General features: G+C 32.2%; 1 non-coding gene across 1 annotated transcript; it reads right to left on the minus strand.

Moving 5' to 3' along the window:
* Positions 1-10,603: 10,603 nt before the first annotated feature.
* TRNAS-AGA (transfer RNA serine (anticodon AGA)) lies at positions 10,604-10,685 on the minus strand. The gene has a single exon. It is a non-coding gene; the product is annotated as a tRNA-Ser (tRNA).
* Positions 10,686-16,262: the final 5,577 nt, after the last annotated feature.

Below are 16,262 nucleotides of genomic sequence, written 5' to 3' on the forward strand. Positions count from 1 at the left end.
AAATTAGATCGAAATCCCGAAAGCTATAATCCCGCAAATATTTTTAAATCACCGACAGATACTTCTATAAACTGCTGTGTGAAGGTCTCCAATAGTTCCATCACCTACCGAACTGTGTGATTTCAGAGAGTTTCAGAGCGTCCTCGTGGTCGTTAAATTCCCCTTAGATATTATCACTTTATGACGGCATTTTCCAACATATCATATCTGCTTTCTTATCCAGTGGTGGGGGGATATGCTCAGCGTACTGTTACGTACCCAAAAAGCGGAGTAGTTTAAGTAAGATAGTTAATCATTTTCACTAGTACTTTTAGGTTTCGTAATTTACGAATTTAAATAGTCTTTATACTTGTAAAGGTATTATTTGCTATTTATTATTATTCAAAGGACTATGGAAATAGGGCTCTGTTAAAGTCTCTTTTGTTTTGTCAGGAATAGCGAAAAGAGAGCGGAAAAGTTCACAAGAGATATCAAATTGAAAGAGAAGAACTTTTGATAGATGTTTGATTTATTAAACGGAGAATAATAACAGTAATACAGATGTATTAGAACTGACAGAAATCCAGCTTACATACTAGAGGTACAATGGTCGACGAAGAACTAACAAATTCATTACGTGTGCAATTGTTCATATATGAAAAAGAATAATGTTCTAGAAGTTTCTAATTATCAAACACAAATAACATATTTTATTGTTTTGTGGTTTTCTGGAATTAATTAGAATGAATCAATATTTAAATTGACAATATTTTTGATATCAGAGGATGCTATTGTTATCAGAGGAAGTTGCGGTTTCTCTAATTAGGATCTGTTATCTACTTATCGATCTTATGCATAACAGTACGTAAAAATGGAGCTTTTATGCTATTATCAAAGCACGGTCCTGGACATTCTTTAACTGTTAACTGTAACAAGAATTAGGCATTTTATTATTCAAAAAATGGGCAAGATTTACACATTTAAAGATACTGATTATAAGTTATGTCTTTGACCATTCAAATGTGATAAACATTCTACGAATAATGTTTGCTTTATAATAATTATTGACCTAAGAATAAGTTAATATTTTTTTGAAATACGCCATTTCTATTGGCATTTCCCAGTGGCTAAGCTACAACATACGGCCGTAGCCATAAATTGACAAACGATAAATGAAGTAGGAAGTAAGATCATGGTAACGCGCGTGTTTGAACATGTACCGTTTAAAAAAAAATCGGTTAGGTATGATGTGATGGAGTCGGATGAATATATTCTTAAATCGTGTAAAGATGAATTAAAAACGTTCCGCATGTACTTGAAAAAGAAAACATGTCAATGAATATACTATTATTATTACGAATATAATAATTAACATTTTTATGACAAATTATATTTCGTTCGGATAGCGGCATTTGCACCCGCGACCCGCAATCCGCGCATCGCCTAGTCACGATCTTTTTGGACCATGCCTCAGCTGAGGTATAGTCTTAACATACACCTTTCCATGCCACGTTGCGTAACTGGTTATTTTATCAATGGATTTTAAATGATACATTCCAATCAGTATAATTAATTATTATTGTATTGTGGTGAAACGTTTTTTGTGCATACTATTATTAAAGTATTGTCATATTATAGTCAATATAATTTTTCGATATCACAATGAGCCGAAACAAGGGGTGGAGGTGAACTGTTAAGATTCGATATATAAATAGTGCACACTAAACTTTGACAGTCATACTTATTTGTTTCCGTTGAACTTAGAACACATTTTGCAGATAGTGCTGGTTAATTTTTAAAATTCAATTAAACTCTGCCTAAACCAAACCATAATATTTTAGGTATGCTATGGACGATCAGACAAAAAATATGCACACTTTTTCAGTCATACTTTTTATTTTCGTTAAATTAAGAATAGATATTGCAGAATATGGCGTTATTTTTTTTATATATTCATTAAACCCTGCTTAAAACAAACCATAACGATAAAAAACATTCTTGTACCTGTAAAATATCTAAAATTATGTACGTATTAATTTTTCACTATAATCTACTAAGGCTTGGCTTAGGCAGGGCTAAATCGAATTTAAAAAAACTGACAAACACTATCTACACATTGTAGTCTTAATTCAATAAAAATAAATAAGATTGACCGACAAAGTTTTCGTGTGTACTATATTTTATGTTGAATCTTAACAGCCCACATCCACCTTTTGCCACTGATATATATATTTAAATAAATCTTTGACCCATGAAAACTTTATACGGTAAAAACTATACACATATTACAATTATTTAAGTATGTCTGGATTTTGAAGCTGGGATTTCCTCGAATGGATACAAACATAATTGTATTATATCATAGGTAAACCTGTGCCTCTTTAAAGCGTAGTATCATACTGAAAAATATTGCCAAGGTTCTAACGAATGGAGTCTGATTATAATTTCATATTCTCCCCCTACCTGTCAAGGTATCTCTACTTTAATTAGGCAAACACAGCCCTTTCAGTGCCTCTAATACGGCACCCTTTTGATTTTGCAAAGGGATAAATCTGTCACCAACATAACTTCACTGAATTCTATTCAGAAGGGTTGCTTTATTTTCACTTAGGTACATTTTATTGTTGAGTTTTCGTGCAAGTTAAGTAACAATGCAGTTAATTTAAATTGCTTAACATCTTTAGTGTCAGATCATTTCCATTGTAAGATAGCAATCTATTATGTAGGTTATATTAATATTATTATTTATTACTATTTTTTTATATTATGTAAATATTTGTCTGAAGTGTTTCAAGTTTTATCTTTCTAATAAAGAGTGCTTCATACTTAAATCTTGTGCATTATTCATTCAATATAAAAATAATTTGGTGAAAAATAATTAGCTAGTGCAAGTACGATTAGAATCTGACGCTATCTAAGAATAAATGGTCGATGATATTAACAAAACTTGAGAACACCTCGGACGAATAGTAATTGATTAGTGTCGCACGGCTTAAGCCGAAGGTACCAGGCTTGAATCCTGGGTCTGGCAAGTGCACATATTGTTTTTCAATAACTAGTGTATGAGTATGGACCTAATTACTGTCATGCCTCATGGATTACTTATATTATATTATTTTATCTCAGAGAAAATATTGATGCATGTTATATGTACTTACTATATACTATACTGTACTACATATTATACTGTACGCCGCGCGGCTTAAGCGTTGGCCTATTGGGTCGTGGGTCCCAGGTTGAAATCCTGGGTCTAGCAAGTACACATATTGTTTTTCCAATTTGTGTATGAGTCAAGGTATGGATCTAATAGGTTGAGCAAGTGGCTAACACCCATTTCTCATAAAACCAAAATTTGTTAATACAAACCTCCACTCTGTGGTTACCCATAATTAAGATCGGACAATATGGTCAAAAAAAATTAATTGGCAAAACACATTGGTATTGGTTTCGAATTCCGTCAGACACTAATATTTTTTTTATAAATAGGGGGGACATGCTCAGCGTAGGTCAAAATTAAACTTTTATTGCATTTTGAAAGCATAATCCTGGACATTCCTTAAACGTTGTAGATAATCTATTTATATAATTTTGAAGCCTTATTATCCTTTATATTTATTTTAAACATTTGATGACTGCATAAAGTATTTTTATTACATAAAATAGTATTCTTTTAAACCTCTCGCTCTAATGTTTTACAATATAGTCTTGCTTATATATGATTGCTTTATAATAATTATTGACCTAAGAATAAGGTCGTGTTTTATTGAAATACGCCACTTCTTTTAGCATTCTCCAGTGCTTAAGCTACAACATACGGCCGTAGTCATAAATTGACAAACTAAAACTGAAGTAGTAAGATCATGATAACGCGCGTGTCTGAGCATGTATCGTTTTAAAAAAAAGATTTTTTTTTCGGTTAGGTACATGTTCAAACACGCGCGTTAACGTGTTCTTACTCCCTCCTTCAGTTTTAGTCTGTCAATTTATGGCTACGGCCGTATGCTGTAGCTTAACCACTGGGAAATGCCAAAAGAAATGGCGTATTTCAAAAAAATACTACTTTATTCTTAGGTCAATAATTATTATAAAGCAATCATTATTCATAGGATGTTTATCACATTTGAATGGTCAAAGATATAGCTTATAATATTATCTTCAAATGTGTTAAGTTTGCCACTGCACAACTGATTTACTACATTACTGCCATGCCTCATGGCTTACTTATATTATATTATTTTAACTCAGAGAAAATATTAATGCATGTTATATGTACTTACTATATACTTTACTGTACGCCACGCGGCTTAAGCGTTGGCCTATAGCGTCGTGGGTCCCAGGTTCGAATCCTGGGTCTAGCAAGTACACATATTGTTTTTCCAATTTGTGTATGAGTAAGAGTATGGAGCTAATAGGTTGAGCAAGTGGCTGACATCCATTTCTCGTAAAAACAAAATCTGTCAATACAAACCTCCACTCTTTAGAGGCCCATATGATCCCATTAGAATCAGACATGGTCGAAAGAAAAAAGAAATTTTTACTAGGTTCGTCAGTAGTTGGAATTTATATTTTTTTATTATGGGAGTTTCAAAATAATTCAGTGCCATTTATGTCCAAGTCCTTAAAAACATCAATGATATGGGGTATTTATTTATATTTTTAACTCCGTCCAGCTATGTTAAATAGTGTATGTTGATTAACATACTTTTTATATGTTTTCAACAATATCAACACCATTCGCAAAATAAAACCTAAAAATAAGCGTCTTATTAAAATTGGTCCAACTGGCTCGCCGGGGATGATATTCTGAGCCCGGGGCGCTCTATAGCTCATCCAGCCCTGCAAATTTAATCACAGGGTGGAATTAGGAATACGCCTTAAGGCTAGAGCCTGGCTTTTCGTAAGGCAGGTGATTTTAGCTAGACTTAATAACTAAGTTACAAAGTAGATACACAGGCATGCATGACGTACCTAACTCCAGACTGTGATACCAACTTCGAAACATAGAGACGCAAAAATATGTATTCTTCATTTTCATTAAGTATATTAAAATATTCAATTCAAATTAAAATTTATTTAATAAACTATTTTTTTTATTCAACACCATTTCAACGATTCTTTCGAATGGTTATATGTTTTCAAATTATATAATATGTTCAATAAAATTTATTTATTTACATATATAATTACAACACAAATTTAAAATTCAAAACGTTTAAAATATCATCTTAAGAATCAAATAAATAGTTAAAAAAAAACTATGAGCTAGAAGCCGTATTAAAAAAACAAATTAGTGAAGAGTGGACGTAGGCTATTAAGATCCGACATAAATAGTCCACAATAAACTTTGTGAGTCATATGTATTTGTTTTACTTGAGCTGAGTATACTCTTCAACATAAAAAAATTTGCGTGCCATAGGTTCGCCATCACTGAGTCATACATACTGTATTTTTTCATCATTTTTGTTATATGGAAACATCGAAATGTCAAATGATTTCTCTTTTCATCGCTGCGATTCTTTCATCCACATGTTTTATGGACCGAATAAGATTTTTTTGTCATTTTTATTATTCACAGTACGACACAATCTTCCAACCATCAATTTTCAAAACTTATCGCATTAAACACATTCATAATTATCTACCTAGAAGATACAGAAATAAGAAACCACAAATGCTTTCATGGTGATGGGATGTTAGTAGGTACACCAAGCTGCCGCACACTAAGTTAAACATTTCTTCTTTTTCTTCGTCATGTCAAGTCTTCAATAACTACAGCATGTCGCTCCAGAACTTGACGAAGGCAACACCATTTTCATCTGTTTGTATGATCTCGTCGAAATTGCAGCTTACTGGACAAATCTTACATGAAAATAGATGCTCCCTACTTTGCATTTCACCATACTCGCAGGTTTGGTCATCGGAGAACCATCACTTCACTATGTTGTCTTGGGTCCGCCCTACCATGGTTCTCAGTCTGTTTAAGGCCTTCCATGTACGGTACCCGAGACTGGCTCCGGATGGGAGATGCTCTGCTGGATTTACCCAATCTTCGTCATATGAATTTTAAAACATATAATAGTAATTATTCTCCTATCAATAATTCATCCACGATTACTTTCCGACTGCCTTTCTACAAAGAAAGCTCGTCTTCCAATTTCTTGAATCTCGTAGGTCATTTCTGCTCTTGAGACATTTTTGCCTGCTATCACGAGGAATAGTTTCCAATCCTGGCATCCTAAAGGATTTAAATTTATATGCGCTTGTCAATTACCTACGTGGTCGCAGCCATGACCTATTCTGGGAACTGTATCCTCGAGTAAAGCCTATCAGGCACTATTAACAAGCGATGCAAAACTAGTCAATGCGCTCCCTAAAGACATGGACATTTTCAGTGATGTGCTGTGCTGTGAATTTAGTTTTTGAAACTTTATTTTACTGCATAAAATTGTTTATGTTTTTTTTATCTTCTCTCTTGTGAGGGTAATATTTTATTATAATGTAAATATCATGTTGTGAACGTACTAAATCTTGATTCGTTATGTCCACAATGTTTTATTTGAAAAAAATCGAGAGTAATATGAATGTATTTCGACATGCATGTTTCATAACGATTATTAATAATGTGATGAATTATTGTACAATTATTACTTCATTGAAACCATGTTTATTTACCAAAGATGCAACTTATCATGACGAGATAAAAATAAATATAACAGAATCTAACTTCTGACCCTCAGAAGGTAGATTCGCCTCCCATGTAGATAGTTTATCTTCTTCGGGTGGGATGGTTAGAGACATAGTTAAACTTTATTTAATGGAACGAATAATTATTATTTCATCAAAACCTTTTTTATTTTACAGATATGTTACGTTCAACTTGGGTCACCAATGTGGGGTTGGATGTGAGTTATCAAAGTGGCAGAGTCTCGTTGTTGAGGGAAGAGACCGCTGTGATTGAGGATGATCAGGAGGATAGATAAGAAGTCGAGATTTGGTGGTTGCTCCGATGGATGGAAGAGCGAGTTTTAATAGCGGAGTAACGGTCGGTACAATATTATGTTACAGTAGTTATGTTACAATATAATTTACAGCTATACAGTTACAGTTACAATACAGTTACAATACTTATGATAATGTTGCGAGGTCCGAATCTCGGTACAATGAGATGTTGTGCGAAGCGATATAAAGAGTGAGATTCTAACAGGCCGGGAACTTATATTCGAGTGACATTTCCGATGAATTAATATTCGAAATTTATACAATCAAAATAATATTCTTTTTATTTAAATAATTGAGTCAGCTATTTGCAGCGTAAAGTGTTCAACCAGTGTGTGCTTTCCGTAATCACATATGCGTGTGAAACATGGACCGTTAGTAAAAGAGAGATCCAGAAACTTAGAGTAGCACAACGTGGTATGGAGAGGTGCATGCTGGGCATAACGCGAAAGGACAACAAGAGGAATGCGTGGATAAGGTAGCAGACAAGGGTTTTCGATGTGATAGAATTTATCAAAAGCCTCAAATGGAGATGGGCTGAATACATAGCTCGAAGAAGAGACCATCGTCGGACAAATTTGGTCATCCAGTGGTATCCAAGAGGTACAAAACGTCCGCCAGGTAGACCTAGAGGCCACTTGATCGATGAAATGTTAAGTTCTGCGGAATTATGTGGCAACGCAACGCACAGGACTGAGAGAAATGGAAGCAGCTTGAAGAGGACTTCATACAGCAGTGAATAGATTCAGGCTGATGATGATGATAATTTATCGACGTACTCACTATGTTAGCGTTTGCATCAATGGATAACTGACTAAATGAAAATCGGGTATGCAGAATTTATTATTGAGGTCAGCTCCTTACCGAGTTTACTATAATTGGACACAATAGATATTTAATTTGTAATTCTATATCTCTACAGATAAAATTTGAATGAATTCCGCCTATGTCATAAGACAGTAATTCTATTGAAAATTATTCACTGTCACAGATTTTTCGGTATGTTATTTCCGGCGCTAAAAATCGGACGTAATCTAGTTAAAAACGTGCACATTTTCATTCATAACTCACTTAGCCTTTTTCACGGAAAAATAAAATACGTGAAGAATTTTCATCACGAACTCAATTCAGTCACGGAATTCAATCAGAGTCAAATCTTTTTTTGAAGCATGTTGATATTGTTATATTAAAAAAAATTAAGAATTTTTCGCCAAATGACGTGTTTATTTTGCGGTAATAGAATAATTTCACTACCAATTATAGTGTGAACCGTTCTTAATGTGTTTATCAAAAGTCGAGGTGCCGTTACAAAAATTAGCTAATTGAAATTTTACACAGGTTTCGATATCTGATTTGGTGACATTAAAATCTATTTTAAAATATATTTTTTATAGTTTTTAATTGTAATTGAGAATGGCATAATACCTACATGTAGTGGCGAAGGCTGAAGGTAGGCACTTAAGATCAGACATAAATAGTACACACTAAGCTTTGTCAGTCATACGTATTTGTTTTTATTGAACTAAGAGCGGAATGCAGAAACATTTGCCATAACTAAAATTTCCTTAGCAGAAAACACTATGCAGAAACATTGTCCTTAGTTAAGATCATGTTATCTATGGTTCACCTCGTCTGAAAGCTTCGTTCGTTTTTTTCTATTGAAAATAATACCATATTTAAAAATTCTCTTTCCTATAGTTTAGGTAAATTATTTTATAATTGTTAAACGATGACAAAAATATGACAACTGCACTTTATAAATGCAATAACTATAAATACATAATATTATTTAATTATAATACTCTTATGTTTCCGTTATAAGTCATTATACGTGATTTCAAAGGCACCGCAAGATTTTAACATGGTAACACTAGCGTTCAATGTCATTCTGTCTGGCATCTTGTATTTCTGCGGATTGGCATATAAAAAGTAAAATAATACTCTGCATGTACATGCTAAACGAATTAACATTATCAATATCCATATTGATATAAATTGTTAAATGGATATGAGTGTATGGACTGTTTTATAGACACGCGAATTTATTTTGACAGCAACTATCAGTGGTAAATGGTAATACAGTAGGGGGCGTGTTCATAACAAAAGTAGTCTATGGTTAAGGATTCCTTAACTCTATACTCAGTATAGTCTATAGTTAAGTCATGCTTTTCTGCAACTTATCCTTAAGATCGAAATCCTGGATTCTGCATGGGGCTCTACGACTACAATTTACAGAAGGTATTAATAATTAAGGTAATAAAAATCAATTAAACCTTGCCTAAATCAAACCATAATGATTTTGGTATGTTATGTGCGATTAAACAAAATAGTGCACACTTTTTCATTCATACTTATTTGTTTTCTTTGAATTAAAAATACATATTACATACGTTGTTGGTCATTTTTTTTATATTCATTATACCCTGCCTAACCAAACCATATTAGATGAAAAATATTATCTATTAAAATGATGTACCTACTTATGATTTAATAGCATAATTTTAGATATTTTATAGATATACGATTTTATTTTGATTACTATCTATTATGCATTGGGTTTCGCAGATTCTAATTGAATTATTAAAAACGGACCAACACCATAATATATTCTATAAGTTGTCTTAGTTGTTGTATTCTGTAGTTGAATGAAAAAAAATACGTATGGCTGACAAAGTTAATTGACGACTATTTATGTCGGATCTTAACAGCCTACCTACATCCTTCGCCACTGCTACATAGTGATACACTTACGGCATGATCCTAAGAGAGGGTGGATGTGAATCAAGGAACACGGAATTAATGGAAGCTGAAATACCTAACGGGTGTGGAGTAACAGGCAACCGATCTCGAACGTAGAATAATATGGAATAAACTTAAACATATGTCAAAAATACGTCATTCTAAGCTTGTCCTTCTTCTAACAACTGCTTTCGGTTTATGTAGTGACGCTCGTTCAATACTGGTGTATTTAATGGTTTCAACACAAACCATTGCACGTCTATAATGTGTGTTTCATTTTAGTAGGACACACACATTCAAAACCCAGCTAGAAAATTGAGAAGTTAGAAATGAAATATAATTAAGCCAGGGGTTCACTGAACCCTAACTTTTTGTGGTTTGTGACTATCAAAATAATTGAGAAAACAATGTTAATGTGTACTTGTGTTCTGAATAAACAATAACTCGAAAAGTTCTGAGCGTTTTATTACTGGAAATAAAATAGAACTATGTTACACACCCGGATATACCTAATAAACGAGAACGATTAGAAATAACAAGTTACTAAAAAAAATAATTTTAATTTTGTACTATCGAGGGGTGCTAAACACCACCACCTGAGCTACCCGATACCCCCTAGATATGTCAATTTGCCTATCTAAATTCTATGTATTAATTTGTTCTGTGAAATTAACATGACTAAAAATGTTAAGTTATAAGTTAAAGGAACTGTATTCCATTAGAATTGTATATGTGACACCGTTTGAGTATAAATAATGCCCGATGATGGTGAAAGGTGAAACCCGGGTCGCTTAAAATTTAAATTAGAGTACAATTTTATTCTAAAGTCATTGAATATTTAAATTTAATACTGTTAATCATTTTTTACAAAAATAAAACCAAAATAATTCGCAGTCGGTAGGATTCGAACCTACGCTCCCAGAGGGAATCTGATTTCTAATCAGACGCCTTAACCGCTCGGCCACGACTGCCAATGTACGAATACTTCACAAAAACGATTTTATATAATGTCTAAATAATATTTTGAATTGAGAAGATATTGCGGTATGAGCAAAATGTTTGTTTATTGGATACAATGTTTATAGTCGATATTATCTTGTGCAACATGCACTTGGACAAATAGTATTAGATAAACATTCATACGCGCAGTGTTTGTAATTATTGAGCTGATTATAATATAAAATGGATACAACGTTAGTATTATAATACATATATCCGTGGTCAAAAGGAGAAGTGGTATAATATGTCACAAAAGTGTTATTTTGGAGGAGAATTATTTTTAACTTAAAAGTTTAATATCAAATCAGATATTTATATTTTGAATGGAATTATTGTTGTATACATATTATAAAAAAAATTATGTTTGTGTAATCTGCATATTTTTTGCATTTTTATTAGTAATTTGTCTAAAAAATAGACATATACCTGTTCTCCTGAATGAAATTCAAGAGCTTAGCTGACATAATGCTATTATTATCAAGTTATTTTCATAATTTGGTATGGACTAGGACTTAAATAAATGTGAAATATATAGTTTATAAGAAGATAATTATTATATGTCATTAAAGTTTTAATTTATTCGTGAATTAAAAATGCAATATCTTAAGGGGGGACATGCTCGTCGAAGGTCAAAATTGAGTTTTTATTGTATTTTCAATTGTATTTGTTGCAATTGTATCGTCAATTTATGACTACGGCCGTATGTTGTAGCTTAACCACTGTGGAATGATAAAAGAAATGGCGTATTTCAAAAAAACACTACCTTATTCTTAGGTCAATAATTATTATAAAGCAATCATTATTCATAAGATGTTTATCACACTTGAATGGTCAAAGACAGAGCTTATAATAAGTATCTTTAGAATTATCTTCAAATGTGTTAATCTTGCCTATTTTTTGAATAATAAAATGCCTAATTCTTGTCAAATTTGGGATCACAGAGATTATCAATATAATTTTTTATCGTGAATATTTTACAAAAATTATCTCATAATAAATTATACAAATGGTTTCATAAATGCGTTTAAAAATTAATAAACGTAAAAAATCTTAATACCACTGCACAGTTATGTACCGAAATATGACTATATTCTAAAACATTAGAGCGAGAGGTTTAAAAGAATACTATTTTATGTAACAAAAATACTTTATGCAGTCATCAAATGTTTAAAAAAACTATAAAAGATAATAAGGCTTCAAAATTATATAAATAGATTATCTATAAAGTTTAAGGAGTGTCCAGGATCATGGTTTGAAAATACAATAAAAACTCAATTTTGACCTACGATGAGCACGTGGGCCGTTAAGTAAAACAAACAAATAAGATTATTACACCTTACACTTACAGTTTTTATATGACAAAAAATAATGAAACTTGAAATGATATTTTAAATTTTACTATTTTACACATTTGAAATATTCAGAAGAGATATAAAATTGAACACTATAAAATACCTACATATCGACTACATAATATCCATCCGTTTTATCTTAATTTTATCGTAAAATGAAATCTTACTAATCTTATAGTAGGCTTATTTTCAAAATCTGGACCAATGTCTGAAGTTTTTAAAGATTGTCTCTCTCTACGAATATAGCTAAGAACAGTAATTAGTAAAATAAGAATAATCTAAATACAGTTTCCGTAATCTTAATTGTTTTGAAATACTTAAATCATTCTAAATTCTTTTCTGTATTGAAACCATTTCGTTATGTCATTGGCTGAATGAGAAGTATTTTATCTCATATTTGAAATATTTTACAGGAGTAGTTTTTGAAACATCCTATTTATGGTATTTATTATTTATAAAGACACATTTATACATCATTATTTTCGTGAACAGTCCTACAAAAATAGATGATGTATAGGTACATTTATCTATACAAGTGATAAGTAAGTTAAGTAGGTTGTTCCAAAGAACTCCCTTCTAAATTATTTCAAATGTGAGTTATAATAGTTCTGCATTCAGCTGACGATTTTATTTCAAACCATGAATATTTCTATCCTTCCGTATAAACTTTGCGGTTTTGGAAAGATACCCTCAATAAATCATAAAATTCATAAAATTGATCTTGATCCATAACATAAACATGTATATTTCCCCACTGATCTTACTAGTTGACACAATTCTCGTGTGTGTTAATATCAGTATGCCTTCTTTGTTGTTTCATTCGGTTTTTTTCTCTCTCTATTATTGAGTGGACACTGTTATACTCCATGTGACTGTGCCCAAGTACCTATCAAAAATCTGTGGTCAATTGATTTGACTGTTGGTTATTGAGACATAGAATATAAAAACATGGAAGTCACATGGTTATTCCTGTTTTGTTTCCGAAGTGTCAGAAAAATATCAGATAATACAAATTTAATGTAGAGGTATAATACTCTTTAAAAAATGAAACAAACAGGTGCAATTTACCCTCCATGTAACTCCATGAATGCCCATCATCACAAACGTAGATGGTTAATTTAAATGTATAAAGTAGGCGTTAATAGAAGGCAATATTAAATGCTAACATTCGGGTTAGTAGACACTGCTAGAGATCTAATGAAAAAACCCTTTTGGTTGGATCTAAGTTCGCTTCATCTTTGTCTTTTTTTGTATCATAAGCAACTTGAGCGGATACTTGATGTTTTTTAATTCTGATGAAAACGAAGATTTTTATTTATACCTTTTTGTATATTAATCATTTCAATAACTTACTATTACAAACGTCAATAACATGTCAACGCGAAGTAAAATACACGCTTATTATGATACGTTTTCTGTGTTGAAATATCACTCATAACAGTCATAACACGATTTTACCGGAAAAAACATTGACGTCACTCAGAAAGAGAATATGTCCAAGTGTACATAATTTCATTGTAATATTTGACAAAGTGCATATGTCGTATGGGTATATGTCGCTGATTCAAACAGTACTGCACTATAAATTCACGCTACAGCGAATTGGTTGTAGAGGTATAAATCACATAACACTGTTTTCTTAACAGCTTTCTATATATTTTTTTACATATTATACCATATTAAAATATCGAAAACGGGTATAAGCATTTTTTTTTCATGACTTGTGTTTGTTCTCTTGGATAATGATCGAAATTTTAAACATCTGCATACTTAACTCATTTTCGTATTTTTGATGACATATATTATATCACTTCTCCTGCTTGCCAAGGATATTATATTCATGTCCAATTTCAAGTGGGCCGTAATTAACTTTCTAGTATAAAAACTGGTGGTGACTTTTCCTGGTTAATTTACTATATTCATGAAATATATTTGCAAAAAAAATATATGAAAATGTTACTTTTTATTAGAATTTAAGGGAATATGTTGGTGACTCCTCAAAACCCGTTTATTATTAGAGAGACCAACGGGTCTATTCTATACACAAAGTGACTATCGACCACTTAAATGATAAATTGATAGTATTTATTACATATTTGTATTGACGTATTATAAATGTTACAATAAGTTAGCCGTCTAAATTGTCAAAACTGTCTATCTCGCTCTAAATTTTATCACAGCCCAGAGAGGTGCTGTTAAAATATAGCACTTATTGCAACAATTACAACCAACTTATTGTAATTGTTACAATAAGTGCTAATACTTTGATACAAACCTACCATAAGTTTGATAATATTTATCACTTTAGCGGTCGATAAGTATAGAATAGACGCACATGTCAACAGGTTGCATGGGCAAATAACCAAAGTGATAACAATTCGCATCGACTCATCATACCTACTTGTCTCAACTTGCACACATTGATTGACACTGTTAATTTAGAAACTAATTTATTTCTTGTATACCTTTTCCGCAATATTTTCTTCAGTTTGTCGTTTAAAACATTAGAAATTACAGAAATATATGAACTAATAAATTTAATTGACGCCATCTTGGCGGTCTCGTTGTAAAGGAATGAGACCGAGTGACCCGGAGTCGAGATTGGAGGTTGCACCCATGAATGGAGGAGCGAGTTTTTATTGCAGCGGTCGGTACAAGAGTTATGTTACAATACTTATGATACTGTTCCGAGGACCGAGTCTCGTTAAAATGAGATGCTGTGCGGAGCGATACAGAAACTGAGATACTAGCACGCCATCTTATATCGTCATCTTATAATCTAGTGACATGTCCAATCAGTTATGATCCGCCATTTATTGACGTACTCACAATCAAAATAATATTTAGGAAATAATTATTATAATTGAGTCTAGCTACTCCATATGAAATTTACATCATTAGGATATGGCTAACTATGTGGAAAAACGGATTTGGCATAAATTATAATTGCAGTCGGCTATAGGTACTAGAGTTATGTTATTGGTCTAAGGTCCGAGGCTCGATGGAAGAGATGCTGTGTAGAGTGACTGACACGAAGATTACTGATCAGACTGAGATTGTGATTGATACTAAGACTAATCCAATTACCGACTATTTATATACTTACATGAATATTCGATTAATTGCGAGTCATTATTGATGAAGTTTGCAATTGGGAAATCTGTTGGCCTCTGCATTATTGCAACTTCGAGTGTATCGATCGAAGAATGTCACACGTGTAGAATTTATGCTGACTGTAGATGCGACGCTTATTCGATAGTTAAATGACTAATTCTTACGTTGTTGAAATAATGCTGACAAGGCCCGAGGTTATTGACCGCTACACGACTATCATTCCTTCTGATTTTTGATTCAACATTGAACGAAGTTAATATCGCCACGTAAGAATGCGGCATTAGTACGTAGGTAATATAATATGTATATATTATTAGTGTTACTTTTTTTTCTATGTTTTCGTCGACATTTTTATTACAAACACAGTACACAACAGTCTTCAATAAGCTTCAAACAAAAGTAGAAAATGAAAATATAACGGTTTTTCTTAAGCAGATTGCAACGAAAATAAACAAAACTGTTTGTCACAGAGAGACTGGGGGAAGAGCATCTTTACGGCATGTCGTGCATTAAATTTTAATGCACTTAGACCGCCAATGTTCCTTCTGCACTTTTGCTTTACTCCTACAAAATTGTTTTCATCTGACATCAACCGCAGACCAGACTGGCTTTATTTCATAATTTTGCTCTCGACAGATTTTGATCTCGTTGTCTTATTACAAGTTGCCTACAGCCTAACTATTTTATATTAAATATTTCAAGAAAATACGTGTTTTCTTATAATAATACTAGCTGAAGTACCCTGCTTCGCACAGGGTCGCTTCGTGGTTATATTTATCTTAGATATTTAAAAAATAATAAGAGGTAATTATTTTTTTAATATTAAAATATCTGTGTAATACAATATGGCAATATGAAAATAATTATAATAGGAGTAGAGGTCAAACAAAAGAACACTAAATTAAAATCGAATCCAAAATATGAAAACGTTATTAATGTTATTAATATGTAGTAAAAAAAAATCAAAATTGCATGGAACAAACAAACAACAAACATTGTATTTTATATATTAATGCAGGCGTGCGCACAACAACTGGTCAAAAGTTTCATAGCAATCGGATGAATGGTATAGGAACGCATACG

Source organism: Rhyacophila brunnea, unplaced genomic scaffold (genome assembly GCF_057557595.1).
Source record: "Rhyacophila brunnea isolate RB1 unplaced genomic scaffold, BYU_Rbru_1.0 scaffold_14, whole genome shotgun sequence".
Lineage (NCBI taxonomy): Eukaryota > Metazoa > Arthropoda > Insecta > Trichoptera > Rhyacophilidae > Rhyacophila > Rhyacophila brunnea.